Source organism: Haliaeetus albicilla, chromosome 16, assembly GCF_947461875.1.
Source record: "Haliaeetus albicilla chromosome 16, bHalAlb1.1, whole genome shotgun sequence".
Taxonomy (NCBI): domain Eukaryota; kingdom Metazoa; phylum Chordata; class Aves; order Accipitriformes; family Accipitridae; genus Haliaeetus; species Haliaeetus albicilla.
In genome coordinates, this window is record NC_091498.1 from 30318446 (window position 1) to 30333731 (window position 15286).

Sequence of the window (15286 nt, forward strand, 5' to 3'; positions counted from 1 at the left end):
TCATTTACGCAAACACAAAACCTAAAAGGAGACATCTACAAGAAGAAAAACAGAACACGCACAAGGAGTGCTAAAGAGGCCATAGCAAAATCTCAGGGGAGACGAGGCACCTGGAGCTCCCCTGGCTGTCCCAGGCCCATCAGATGAGGAGGCAACTTTGGCGCTGATGCAACACCAAGTGAAGCTGTGCTGGTCAGGCTCCAGTCCTGGGGGCCTTCTGCAAAAGGACCAGCACAGTCTCCAACGCTATCTTTATCCTGCTAGGAAAAACAGTGGCGAGGCAGCAAAACAAAGCAGTGCTCCCTCAGCATGCCCGCAAGCGTGCTCCCTTGGTCAGTGCCAGGCAATACCCCTCGCATACAGGACACATAGATGAGGTGTTACCGGGCTCAGCGCTTTCCGATCTCTGCAGACATTTCATGCTACTGCAATGTCTCCCTGCCACACCGCAAAGCAGCCCATGTGCTATTGTAGACACTGACTTAGAAAGGCTAAAATCACAAAAAATACTCTCTTGGGGCTCAGGAGCTCAGAAGATATCCAAGATTTAGCAAGGTCCACTTCACTCTGCATGGCCTCGGGGCCAGGGAACACCTCCTGGTCCGATTTTATTTAGAAGTAGAGATGTAGTTTCAGAGACTGAAAAATAAAGAACGATGACATGTATGAAGGCTCTAAGAAAGAATCTGTTATCCTGCAGTTCCCTTGACCTGCCTCTGTAAAATGGGGCAACTGATTCTTGTGTCTTCTCTGAAGCACTTCCACTCTGTGGAAGAAAATGCTAGAAAACCAAATCACTTGCACATTATTCGAAAAAATCCCCCTCCATCGTAAACACCTAAACAAATTTAATCATACCCTATTTTGTTGTTCACAACCCCCATAATTATGGTTTTATTCCCTATACACCAGTCCTTCACTTAAATTCACTTTGGTTACACCGTCTCGTAATGCATTTTTGATCTCTCTGTTAAATAACTGAAACACCCAAATAAATATTTTAGAAGATATGTGCTGAGGCATAAGTAATAACATACCCGAACGCCAAGCAAAATTCCCTCTTTACTTTTCTCTGAAGCTGTTGTTTCTCAGTGTGGCATCTCTTACTTCAGAACTTAAATATTGATTTGAAATCAGAATTGAAAGTCAATGGTCGTATCCATTTGTTCTCACCAGCACCACCAGAAGATTCTTCTTACTGCCCTGTTTAAGGGCAGATTTATGCAGTCCTTGATTTCTTTGCTAGGTGATCTGCACAGGTGACAAATTGTTTTGCAAAAGGGCTCAACAGTGACACTCATTCTCCCCCCCCCCCTTTTTTTTAAAGAAAAAAAAAAAGAAGAAAATTGAGTGAAGTAATTGTTGAACTGGCTCCTTATTTCTGAGGCAGCTTGTTATCCCTTGTTCATGTATATTTGCGCAGCACAGACTTGCCAAGAAGAGGCTAAGCCCCATTAACTTCTGGTATTTAAAGTCTTAAATACCAACATCGTATGATTAAAGTGGGTCTTATGATCAGAGTGTAAGAAAGTAAACGTATTTATTTTTTAAACAGATGTATTACACCATTAGCACTCCTGTGCACATACAAAATCTACACATGCAACCTGTTTCTGCAAATACAGGGTAGTTTTCTAAAAGTTTCTTTAGTTTCCAAGTAGCTGTGGATGCTAAAATTCTCCTTTGTCCTCTGTCTGTTCTACTAAGTATTTATTTTCCTTGTAAACTATTCAGTCGGTCATGATATCATCACAGAAAGGCTGAAGTTCAATCAGGCAGATGCAGAGAGACATGTTCGGGAAGGATAGATACAAAGAATACAGAAGACAAGCATTCATTGTACTGAACGAGCAAGGCTGGAAGACAGGCAGAGAAGCAGATGTAGAAAAAGCTTAAAAACATTTGAAGTAGAAGTTCAAGACTTGAAAACAGAAAAACGTTTGAAGTAGGAGTTCAACATGAGAAAACAGAACCTGCCAGAAGAAAGAGGAACCAGGTGTAAAGATTTAGCACAGAGCGGCACAGTCAGGTTGGTTAAAATGGTTAAAAATCTTTAATAAAAACCCAAAAAGATTCAAACATATATACTAGGGGAAACATAGCAAGTATTTATAAATGTTAACCACAGTGAAGTTTACAGTAAAGGCCAACTCCCACTGGCAATATAGTATCTTAAGTGCCTTCTTTTAAGCACCTGCAAGGTTTCCAGTGCAATTCTATCTGACCTTTATTTAAAGGTCATTCTTCCAGACAAGGAATCACGGCCAGCCCCGCAAGCCCCAAGGCAGGTAGCTTCTAGGCTCTGTTCATTTCTACAGTTGTTTTTAATATGGCCTCTAGTTTTGTACATTTATTAGAACTTCCGTTTTCCAATAGGTAGACTAACAAACAACAGTACTCAGAAGTCTTTCTTTAAATACTGCTTGCAATGGATACTATAGTTTACCTAGGACAAAATCATAATGCACTTTGAAGTATTAAATAAGAGACTGCATCCCAAAGCAGTTGCATACTCTTACTTGTAAAAACAAATTTCAATTTGAAAATTGATCTGTTCAGAATGTCTTAATCCAGAATTCTAAAACACTTTCAACAGATGTTAAGCAAAAGAAACTAAATAAGTAGCCACTAAATAACAAATTCAAATATGATGAAAAACAACAAAACTTTTAAGATAATGCACCAAGCATACCAAAGTTCACCAGCATCCCAAATCTGAGATTTGTCTTCTTGGACTTATAAATTCAAGTAAATACCCCTTCCTAAGCAAGTAGGGTTGGGTCTGTCATAATCTTTATATTGTTGATCTTGCTAGGAGCAAAACTGTATCGAGTAACCTTCTGAGATCCTTTTCAAGCAATTTCATACCTTGCACGGAGAATCAATCATGTACGTAATCCTACTGCAGTCAACAGAATTACCTTAGGAATAGCTCCAACAGGACTTGACCCCTGCATGTTGTATTCATAAGCAAAACAACAGCCAGGGTGAGCTATAAAAAGCCAACATGAAACATCGAAAAGTTTATCCAGTTCTAGATCCAATAAGGCATTTCTTCATAATATGACAGCTTTTCAGTTATCAAACCAGGAAAATATGCTATGGATTCAGCTGCTGCACTGACTCTGTCCCCAGTCCAAAGTAAAACTTATAAATATTTACTGTCATGAAGCATACTTGCATACAGTAACTGGAGATTTCAAAGTTGCAAACTTCAGCAATGGAAAAAAAAAATTCCCCTTCAGTTATCTAAAATGAGAATGATACAATGAGAGTAACTAGCTATGATTTGATCTCGAAGTAATGTGGAAGCATTATACCACTTCAGTTTTAAAAAGTCATCATCTATTTATAAAAGATGGATATAATGGACATTTTGGTTTCCCCAGAAATTTTCCTTACAAAACAGAAGCATGTAGGGCAAGCAATTTTATCTTCTGGCCTTTCTGTTTCCAGCCTCTGCTAGCACTTGACTACGTAAATACCAAAAAGATTATAATATGTTGGAAGTGAAAGGACATAAGAGAATTTAAAAAGATTTACAACAGGAATCTGAAAAAAATTCAAACCTTGTTGAACATATTTACCTCAGGTTCATCTCCCTGGCAGACAAAGCAGCTTAGTTGTTGTTCATTTGCATTTTATGCTTATCAGCCTTTTTCCTCTTTATCCATAAAGAAAACATTTTTGTGGTAATTCAAATACAAACGTAATGAAATGTTAACAAAGAAGCACTGTTGCTGTCTTGTTATGTCGATTAGATCAGGTCCTGAGAGTAGATAAAGCAGATTCCCTCTTCTCCTTACATATGGGTTAGCATTTAGAGTTTGCTATAAAGTTTAACGTGAATTTTCTTCAGATGCGATCATGATGGGGGCTACTATCTTATTTTAATTTATTTGCTGTGTTGCCAAAAATAGTCTCATTGTTTGCATTATTTTAATCGAAGAAATCGTATGCCAGTTAAAAAAGCAAAGCTTCAAATAGATGCTTTATTTTTATTATAAAACGACAAGTTATCTTTGTCCAAGAGCTGGTTGAAAAAAAATCAATTACCCTTTCTTGTTGTGTATGTTGGGGTTTTTCTTTGTTTCAACAAATTCATTTTTACTTCAACTTAGCAGGAAACACCCCTCGAAGTCTGTTGAGGACACTGGGTGCCCAATGTCTTCAGCAGCCTGCTAGGTGGGATTTGGGGCACAGATCTCAGACTCTACAGGTCTGCAAATCTGGGGCAGTCCCCCGCCAAAATGCCCTGTAGTTGGAGATTTCCAAGTTATGCCGCTCCAGTGCAGTGCTCTAGGGAGGACCGAAATATGGGAGTTTTGTTCCAAAGCCCAAAGAAATCAAGTTTTGAAATATAGAAATCCTCCACAAAATAGATTTTTTTTCTCTATATATAGATCTGCTTAACTAGAGCAGTTTGCAAGCTGTCAAATGCAGAGACCAATTTCATTGATCAGCTTCATTTGTAGTTAGGTTTCATTTGAATGAAACTAATATGAGGGTCCAGAAATCCCAGATCAGGTGCAGTTGTACAAACACAGGTCAAGTTGTGACCATTATTTTTCATGTCAGTAAGTATATTGGCAATATAGTAGGCAAATAAATGTCTAGTTCAGTTGCTGCCTTCATTTCTGAACAGCTGAGCAGGAACAAGCCCTGGCCTCAGCTAGGACTGCTAAACTAACTTATGTAGAGAGGAGGGAAGAAAGGCAGAAGGAACTACCTGGCCTTCATATACTTAATTTCTGTTCTTAATCAAGTGGGAAGCAACAAACAAATGGTGACCCAGAAAGGATGCGCACACTGTAGAAGGACTAGGGCAGGTGACCAGCCCTTGGTTTAGCCAAACTCCAGTGTAAGCAAAGCCACGTGCCATGTCCTCACTATCTCTGTGCCCATCTGTGTATGTCTGCAGCAAATATCCCTGCTTCCCAGTGACAGATGGTCTCTGGGCTTCTCTTATCCTAATTGCAGAAAAACTTCCCTGATTTTTTTCAGAGGAAATTTTGAAAATGGAACTCTGCTGCTCTTATCTGCAGCTTGCCTGCTTATTTTCCAGCCCAAGGTAAGCATATCTTGGGCTTTAACTTATACTCCAGCCTGTGCAAGTGAGCCTGTGCTCATGGCACAATTAAGGACATTCTTTAGGATTGTGCACGTGACCGATGATGGTGACGGCAGACTGGGGAAAAATATCTGCGGGCTCAGAAAGGTTGAGATCTGCCAAGATGACCCAGGCAGCACAGTGATTCTGTAGAAGAACTGAGAAATAAATTATTCTCTTGACCTTTCAGATTTTGATTCAACTCATTGTAGAGATAACAAACTCGTTTTTACCAGATTATATCTAGCCAAAATTTAGGCAATCAAGACACAATAAAACTGATTAAAAGAACCAGTTTCCTGTTTCTGACTGACTACCAACATTTAATTATTACCTTCAGTAAACAGCTCAAGAAATAAAAGATCACTTCTGAGGCACGAAGCAAACAGAATGAGATATGTGTTTATGACTCTTACACAGAAGTAGGGAAACAAAAAATATAAAGAATACTAAATACAGAAAGATTTGTAACAAAGTCTTCGAGCTTTCATTACTTAAATGCCAGGTGTAGCTTGGAATTTAATATTAAAAATAAATAGCATGCTAAATCACCCTGGGATAACTGCTTACAGAACTTCTAATTTAGAGACAGAGTTTAGAGTACCAACAGTACTGTTTTTCTGAAGTACCCCTCTCTCAATGCAGAATCAAGAAAAATACCAGCTTTCATGAACACAATGACATGGATTCTTTGTTGTGCCTTAGAGTCAGACAACCATCAAGTCATTTGGGTCAGAAGGGTCTCTGGAGGTCTTTAACCTCCTGCTCTGAGCAGGTCCAGCAATGAGATCTGCTTGAGCTGTTCATGCTTTTATCCAGGTCTCTCTTGAAAACCTCCAAGGGTGGAGACTACATAACCTCTCTGAGCAACCTCTGCCCGACTGTCTTCCTGGGCAAAACGATTTTCCTCATACCCAGTCTGAACTTCTCTTGTTTCTGCTTAGGACTGTTATCTCTCATCCTTCTGCCATGCACTTCTGCACGGAGGCTGGCTCTGTCATCTCAGTGTCCTCCTGCAGGTCTGGGCTGGCTGATGCTCCCTGAACCTGTCTCTTCTCCAGGCTGCGCAACCCCCTGCCCCTCAGCCTCTCCTTGCAGGACTCCAGCCTCTCGGAGGTCCTCCACAGAACCTGCTCCAGTTTGTCAACATCTTTCCTGTATTGGCGGGGGGGGATGTCCAAAACTGGACACAGTACTCAAGATGTGGTCTACCAAGTGCCAAGCCAAGCGGTATGATCACTTTTCTCAATCTGGTGGCTGTGCAGCTTGCCAGGACAGCCCAGGTCGATGTTAGCGGCTGTGGCTGCCAGGCACACTGCTGGCCCATGCCCACCTGCCTGCCTGGACACCCCAGTCCCTCTCCTCAGAGCTGTTCCCCTGCCAGCCAGTCCCCACCTGCGCTGCTGCAGGGGCTCTGCCTTCACCGGTGCAGGACTTAGTACTTCTCATTGAATTTCACATCGCTCCTGCCAGCCCATTTCTCCAGCCTGCCTTGGTCCCTAGGGATGGCAGCCCTGTTCCTCCAGTTTGGTGCCATCTGCAAACTTGACAAAAGCACGCTCCGTGGCCTCCTCCATGTCAGAGGTAGAGATAAGGTCACTTTGCCCTCACACTGATGCATGTAACAAAGCCATGACCAAACCATTTACAAAAACTTGACCCTATGAAGAAGGGCAAGGTGAGGACTAAGTTTAGAAACAACACGGGCAACCACACTGGATGTATGGACAGCTTGGTCTTATTGAGGCCACCAGCAAAATGCAGCACTTGTATCTGTATTTTGTCTTTAAATAGAGCTGTAAGGGTTAAGGTAAAACCAAGAGATTAACCTAGAACTATAGCTTAGGTCTATAACCCTAAAGCTTCCTGAAAGTTAGCGTATAAGCAAACATACATTTTACAATCAATATGGTCTCACATATTTACACACTGCAAAACATACTCATATGTATAAAGTTTTTTCAACCATACAAATGCATGCTGGCTGTTAAACCTACCGTTGATGATATATTCCTTTCTTGTGCTTTTCAAGGGAACATCACATTTAAAAGAGTCATTGACTGAACAGTCCAATCTATAGTTTACAACAGAGATTTCAGGTAAATTTCAGCATGACCAAAAGTTCTGGATTTTTTTATAACACTTACAGTGACTTCTTTACAAAGTCTAATTTCTACCTGTTTATGTAGGTCTCTAATTCAGTCACAGGTAAGTCCTAAAATGAGGCTGTTGGAGAACCAGAAATACTTTAAACAGATTTATTTCTAATTGACTAGATTTCATGTTGATTGTACTCCTGTAAGACCTGATTAAGTGAATTCATTACCATTTATAATTTTATGGCAGCATACTTTGGAGATTCCAGCCATGGAAATTATCACAGTCTGATCAAGGTATGTGAACTGAATATAAAAGCACTTAAAAAAAAAAAATCTTGACTGAATCATGATATAAAATATTACTAATAAAAAACAGCATCTCTTGAACTCCAGGCATACTACTATCAGCTTCTCCCACTAAGGAAGGATTTAGTAAAAGTTCTTACTAATGCTCCATAGGTATCAAGCAGCTGCTGATACAGGATTTTGCAGTCAGAAATGTTTGTGATGGCCACCCACATGGGACCATGCTTCCCTAGGAATGAAGAGCAGTGATGCCCAGGAATACCATGCTTGAGAGGACTCCTAGTTTTCTATAAACCCGGGGGCGGGAGTGACCCTATGACACGCACCCTTCATTTTGCTTAACTTCTTTCTATTTCGCTGCTCAAATAATTCTACGTGTATTGCTAATCTGAACAATTTCTATGCAAAGCTCATTTCCTAACACTGCTGTTGATGCTGTCAGAGCTACCTATCCCTGCACCTCATTATAAGAGAAGAACAACGTCTAGGCAGCTCTGCTTACTGTGTAATGCAGCTGTGCAGGGAAGGAAATAATTAAGCCCATCATGTGAACCAAATCCTTCAGGACATACCCATTAATGAGATTTAGTTATCCCACTCTGCTTTGCTCCTTGCAGGAACGAAGGAGGCAGAGAGAGAGCAAGAAAAGCCCTCCTTTTCAGCATTAATATAAAACTAGAAATATATTTTGTTCAATTCACACTTTTAAAGGGAAGAACCATTAAAGAGAGATTTGCTATTAGGTTTTATGTCTGCTTCACATTCTCCCATGGATTTTATTTAGTTTGCCTTACAGGTTTTATTTTTTTACACTTGCCATCACTTAGCTGCCTCACCTCAGAAGTTTTCCCCGGGCCTTAATAGATCTAAACTCCTCTTCTCCACATGTTTTTTCAGCCAGACATGGAGAGTGACCATTTCTGCCCCTTTCATGGTACTGAACGCATATCAGAGTTTAATTTTCTTATACACTTTCATTTTTACTTGATAGTTTCAACACTTCTCCTGGCTCTCCCTTAGGTCACAGGGAGTCAGCAGCTCCTCCCCAGGTTTTTGTACAGATTTTGGGTTGTGTCCTAACTTTCCACCCAATAGAACAGGTCACCAGGGACTGCTCTCTCCCACTGCGAACCTGCAGCTAGCTACCAGTATGCCTGACAGCTGCATTTCCTACCATTACAGCTTGCCTTTGCTTGCCATGGAGGGCTCCCCCCACATCTCCACAAGGCACGCTAGGCACCGGAGCTGCACCACCACTGCCTTGGCAGGAGGACCAGGCAAAGCGGGATGGCTCTCAGACCATTTCTTCTTGCAGCAGCACCCAGGATGCTGACTTGGCTACCCAGGATGCAGGACTGGATCCCCTGTCTTCTAGCCTGAGGAAGACTCATTAGATCATAGCAAGTCAGAAAGACTACCTACAAAATAATGTTTTGTTATATTAAAAAGAACCAAATATATATATAATTACAATATTTTGTATATTGTAATAAAGGCTGTTTAATATATCTTGGTTTGTAAAAAAAAAACCAAACCCTAACCTAAAGACTCAAAACCAGAGACTGATACATGCAACAAGACCCATAATATTTTTAGGAAAACTACAGAAACGGGATGAAAAGTTCCATTTCACTAACTACTCAAAGCACGTAAAGCGCAGAGGAGTGTTTACAGCCTATATCAAACATCACTGTCACTGCTGTCTCTCAGTATGAAACAGCACAGCATGCTCAATCATGAATGTCTGCTTCTCACATCTGCAATGACTGTGACTGCTATGAATGTAAATGGGAAAGAACGACATTAAAAAAAAAAAAAGACTGAAAAGGTAAGCAAAGGCCTTACAGAATCACATCTGTATTTTAAACTATATTTCAGTGTTTATATATTATCAAAGCTAGTTATGAGTAACTATTGTTCCTTATGCTTCAGACTTATTTGAAAGGTAGTTCAGCCATACGCTGATAAGACCTTTCTGTTTCCCACACACATTTTAGTAGTACTGAGCAAATAATTTTAAAATTGAGCAACTTAAGTTTATTTTCCTTTTCTTATAATTATTTCATGTATTTCCTTTCACAAACCACACTTCCTCACTTCTGTATCCAATTCAAATATATACATCCCTTACCAGGGAGTGACAGTGTGGGCTCTGATGGATTATTTTGGTCATGCCACAGACTAAAGACCTGCTTGACCCCTGAAAAGCTCCTAACCACAACTGCAAACTCACTTAAATGTTTCAGCCAATAAAACAGTTATTCACATCAACTCAACACACTGTTAAATACAATACTTAAAATCTAAATTTGTGCACCTGTTTCTGTACCGTTACCTTTCTCTTTTGATTGGCATAAGTATCTATCTTTGATAGTGGCACTACCAGAGAAGCAGTCAATTATTAAATGCCTGATAAGCTAGAAATTTCTGTTGTACTGGCCTTTGAGGTACACCTATTTTTTTAATCTTTCTCTCCTTTTTCCATTTCTACAGACTACTGCTCCAAATTAAACTACTTCGTGTCACCACACACTTTACAGCAATCCATCTCACACATTTTACATAATTTTTGTATTTACACTTTCCTTTCAATGCTCATCCAAATATACTGTTAGGACTCACTATCTTATCTTTGATCTGTGTTCATAATGTGCATTAACACAGACACCTGCAGCAGCCAATGCAAGAAAAGGCACCTTCAGTTTCTCTTATCACAGAGAAAATGAGTTTTTTAGTTTTCAGATCATACAGAAGTATCAAGCTTTACCAAAGGAAACCTAATTTTAAATCACTGCTCTTTTTGTTCTAGTTTTCTGATTTCTGAGTTTAAAGTTTCTATTTATTTTGTAATGATTGAACTGGAAGCCAATAAAATAATTCTAGCTTAAGAAACTGTTTAGCATAAAAAGTTGTAAGTCGTCTCCGGAGTACTACCAAAACTTTTTAATTTGTGTTTTAAAAGAATCATAGAAAAGATAAGATTGAAAACAAAACAAACAAACAAAAAAAAACCAACAACAAAAAACCACAAAAAACCCCACCCAAAACCTAAAAAACAAATTTGTAGAGACTAGAAGCCTTTTTGAATAGAAAACACTGAAAATGCGGCATTCAGATAAGGTAAGGGAAAAAAGATACAAGGAAAATGTTTGTGCTGTATCACAAGAGGCTCTACACTGACTCATTAGTCCATCAGTTCTCACCTAATTGTATGACAAGGGCATTACAGCACAAAACCCCAGAAATTCTTTATCCAAATCTAACATAAGTTGCAAATTTACACTGAACTCATTAACAAATTGCTCCTAGACAAAAAATAGGGTTTTAACGTGTCTAATACAAGAAGTATTATAACTTTAGTCTACCTTCTAGTTCATATTTAAAGTATATTCAGTAGGAGGAGGAAGAGAGCTGTTAGGTGTGAGGAGAAAAGTTTACAAGATCTGCCAGCCGTCTCCACCACAGGCTACAGTTAAGCTGCAAATTCCTCTGCTCTGAGATCATTCTTGTAATCCACCCAACACTGTAAAGCAGGATGAGGAACATTTTCCTTGTTGGGGATCAAGCAGGTTTTTCAAGAATTTTTGACCACCTGGTTATTGAAATACGCCTTAGCAGAATCCAGCAAGACACACGGTTGAAGTCCTGGGCTGTAACTGTAGGTTTGCCCACCTGACATGAGTAATTTAAATGATTTCTCTACAAAATTAGTTTGGCAAACTTACCTGTCAATATACAGATGAGAGCAACGGTGTCAAGATGATCATTAGAATCTAGCGCTCTCTCATCTCAGATTCCTGTAAAAAATACAGAAAGCTGTAAAGAAGACTGACACATGGAGAAAGAAATTCAGTGACCTAATCGCCACGCTATTTAAAAATCTATAAAGCAGAAACACTCACAGCACGAAGGGGATTTTGATATGTTAGTCTGCAAGAGAGAGAGGAATTTTATCACATTGCAAATTTCCAACATATTCATCATGCTGTAACATAACTATTACGCATAGCTTTGCAAGGGCAGAGCCTGATGTAACTTCACTCACTTCAGATTGCTTCTGGCAGCATAAGTCAGTACTAAGGTAAAAATAGGCTCTTTTGGTTGTCAAGAAAGACATTATTTCAGGCCAGATCTGACAGAAGGTGAAAGATGCTGCTCTGCTGTTACCTACGGACATCTTCCTTGATTCAGGTCTTGCCAAAGCACTGAGTGTCCCGGACACGTGCATTTGGTGCAGCAAGATGCTTGTTTTTTTCCCCAAGTCCAGCTGAGATCCAGAAATTAGGGTCTGCTGTTTCTAGACCCCAGAGAGATTCCCCAAAGCAGCAGACATGTGCTGAGCATCACAGTCCAGCTCTCGGCACAGTAAGGGATAGCATATAGCCAGCTAACTGATAAGCTCTGCGGTGTGCATGACCAGATTCAAATTTTATTGCCTTCATTGATGGGTAGAAGCTCATGCTGAAAAAAGTCTTGCCTATCATGTATTTCCTCCTTTTACAAATATAAATGGAAGGGAAAATCCAGAGATTTCCATTGCGAAAGCAAGTTTGGCAAACTTTTTTTACTTTTTGGTGTACGGTACTCCATCAAAAAATAATACTAGATTATGTTACATCTGTTACTTCTAACCACATTAAGAGGTCTAAACAGGCACTCTCTATTAGACACAAGAGAAGTGTAAAGCAGTCATGCAGCTCCAGAAAAAATACAGAACATGACCATAAGTGAAACTGGAATTACTCAAGGATAATTCTGTGAACATCATTGGCACTGCACCATTTTCTCCAATATAAATAAAAACTGACTTCACCTCAAATTCACCCCTCCTTATTCTATGCTTTATTAGACCCTTCCTACTGTGCACATTCAAGTAATACTTCCTGCTACTATGTACATGTATACTCAAACATTTAAGTGTACTTTCAGTGTATTTAAGCCCATTCTTTATTTTAAATAAAGATAGACTTTGACATATTTTACTAAAAATAAACAAATCTATCCAACAAGTTTTGAGTAGGAACAAAATACTTACAAATCTGTCTCCAGCACCTGCATAATTCTGTACAACTATCTTACAGCAGCAACAAAAATAGCTATTGAAGGACATTTCCCACACTGAAATAAGCTGCATTTGAGATTAAACCTAGTAGCTTTTGCATTTTTAGAGTGGGGAATACAAATGTGATCTCCACAATCGTGAAGGTCACAGGAAAGGTAGGTAAGGAAAGATCATCAGCTGTTTCTTACAAGGCAAAAACCAGAATCCATACAAAGAAAGAAGTAAGCAGATGAAAAGCAAAGCAAAATCAAATAACTAACCTAACAGGGTTCTTAATCTCTGAGACACAGGATAAACTGCTTCCACTTTTGAACTATCTCTTTTACACGCACCAGCTTTCAGCTTCTAAATGGATCCAGAGACAGAGGAGGAAGAATTACCTGGGACTGGAAATATCCATCATAGGTTAAACTTTCCAAAATTGCTCTCAAAAGCTGACACAACTGCTCAACATATTCCAAAAACAAGCTTTGCTGGTTTTAGGGAAGATTTTTAACTTGGTCAGTTTTGGATAGATATCGCTAAGATTTACTGAAGGTATATCCGCAGCAATAGCCTGAACCTTAGGCAAATAGTTTGCGACCTTATTGGTAAATACCACAAAAAAACAAAAGCAACATAAATGTTAAGCATTCAGCTACTAAATACCCCCCACAAACAAAGGCTACAGAAATTCATTGCAGAGAATGTCTGCACTTCTTTGTGGAAGAGAGGAGAATGCCAGCAGTTTGGTCTGTGTGGAGGCCAAATTCTTCTATTTACAAAAATTACACAGCAGCATGACTCCATTTTGTATTTTAGATGTTAACTTATTTTTAACAGTACTCCCCAGAGCTAACCCTAAGGATAAGAAAATCAACATGAAAAACAGTGGTTTGCCAAGAGCTAGGGAAAGCTCTTTAAATGCGAGTATTTGTATATTGCAAATTCATAGAAAACAGATTAAATGATGCCAATACTGGCTTCCTAATGAGGCTGGGTGAGGTTACACAGCGGAGAAAGACAGCATTGTTGGGAAAATGAGCAACTGTCCGACCTTCTGTTTCTGCAAAAGGATTCTCTTAACACCCACATGGAGACAAAAATTACTGAGTCCCCCCCAGATGCTGTTTTTTCCTCTCCTCAAGCAAAGGATCAGTAGAGCAGAAGCTCCTCTACACCTCAGAGCCTCCAATGCATCCCTAAATAAATCTCTGTACTGTGAAATCCCAAGTTACTAGCACATCCCTAGCACTTACTACTGCAACAGGTTTCTCTTCCAGACGCTGCTTTTATGTGTGGCTGGGCAAGAGCTGCACACAGGCTCATCCATCCCTCGGGCGACACATCAAACATGACAGGCAACTGCTGACCTCATGCCTTTCCCTCCGTGGGAGCTCTAGTGTGGGTCTCTCCTACACCTAATCGCTCATTTTTAACACGTTTGTGGGAACATAAAACCTTCAGAGATTTGTGTTCCTTTAAAAAATTTAGCTGAAGTTGAGCAATAAATTCGAAAGCCATTGGCAAGTAGAAAGAGAACGACAAGGAGAGAAGAAAAGACTGACAGCATGGTCACATAAGCCATTTTCCTTATCAAATCAATCTAAAAAAGGCCAAACCGTAACTCCCGGCCGAAAGAGAGACGAACAGTACGGTTAGTTATTTCCACGTGATTCAGTGCTGTACAGTGAAGAGATCTGACATTTTTGCAGTGTGCAATGTAGCAACAGTAACTTGGTTCAGGGAGCAGTATAGCTGCAGCCATGCAGTATTTATAGTCCTCTCTCCTCAGCTTCTTATTGCTGCTCCTTTCCCCCTGGCAAATTAGCCAGGATGCTGCCTCCCAAACACAGTGTGCTGCAGCTGCTTCCACTGCCAGAGGAAAGCCTTCGCTTAAATGTTTCCAAAAGGACACAGGTCAAATCTTCCCCCAGATTTGGCAAGTTTGAAAATTAGAAATGTCCCAATGTTTATATGAGTCTTCACAAGTGGAATGAAAATGTCAAAATTTTCACATTCCTTTTTTTCATGGTAATATGTACATTTAATGAATCTCCTATGATAACCTTGTTTGGGAGCATTCCTCTATGTCTAGGTGCACACCTGGGAAAGTAAAAGTTACTAACTGTCCTGGTTTCAGCTGGGATGTAGTTAACTGTCTTCCTAGTAGCTGGTACAGTGCTATGTTTTGAGTTCAGTATGTGAAGAATGTTGATAACACACTGATGTTTTCAGTTGTTGCTCAGTAGTGTTTAGACTAGAGTCAAGGATTTTTCAGCTTCTCATGCCCAGCCAGGGCACCTGACCCAAACTGGCCAACAGTGTATTCCATACCATGTGACGTCCCATCTAGTTTAGGAACTGGGAAGGGGGGGGCAGGGATTCGCCGCTCGGGGACTGGCTGGGTGTCGGTCGGCGGGTGGTGAGCAATTGCCCTGCGCATCATTTGTACATTTCAATCCTTTTATTACTACTGTTGTCATTTTATTAGTGTTATCATTATCAGTTTCTTCTTTTCTGTTCTATTAAATCGTTCTTATCTCAACCCAGGAGTTTTACTTCTTTTCCTGATTTTCTCCCCCATCCCACTGGATGGGGGGGGGGGGGGGGGGGCGGAGTGAGTGAGCTGCTGCGTGGTGCTTAGTTGCTGGCTGGGGTTAAGCCACGACACTAACTAATAAGAGCAAAGCTCAAGTAAATTCAACTACTGAGTGGATAAGGCATGTC

At 40.1% G+C, this 15286-nt stretch overlaps 1 protein-coding gene across 9 annotated transcripts in view; it reads right to left on the reverse strand.

Annotated features, from left to right (window-relative positions):
- Positions 1-15286, reverse strand: part of SHANK2 (SH3 and multiple ankyrin repeat domains 2) — a 363547-nt gene that overhangs the window by 323330 nt on the left and 24931 nt on the right. For all 9 annotated transcript variants that reach the window (XM_069804140.1, XM_069804146.1, XM_069804143.1 and 6 more), the window contains exon 3: positions 11241-11312. The gene's annotated coding sequence lies outside the window, so the exon portion shown is untranslated. The remainder of the gene's footprint in view (positions 1-11240; positions 11313-15286) is intronic.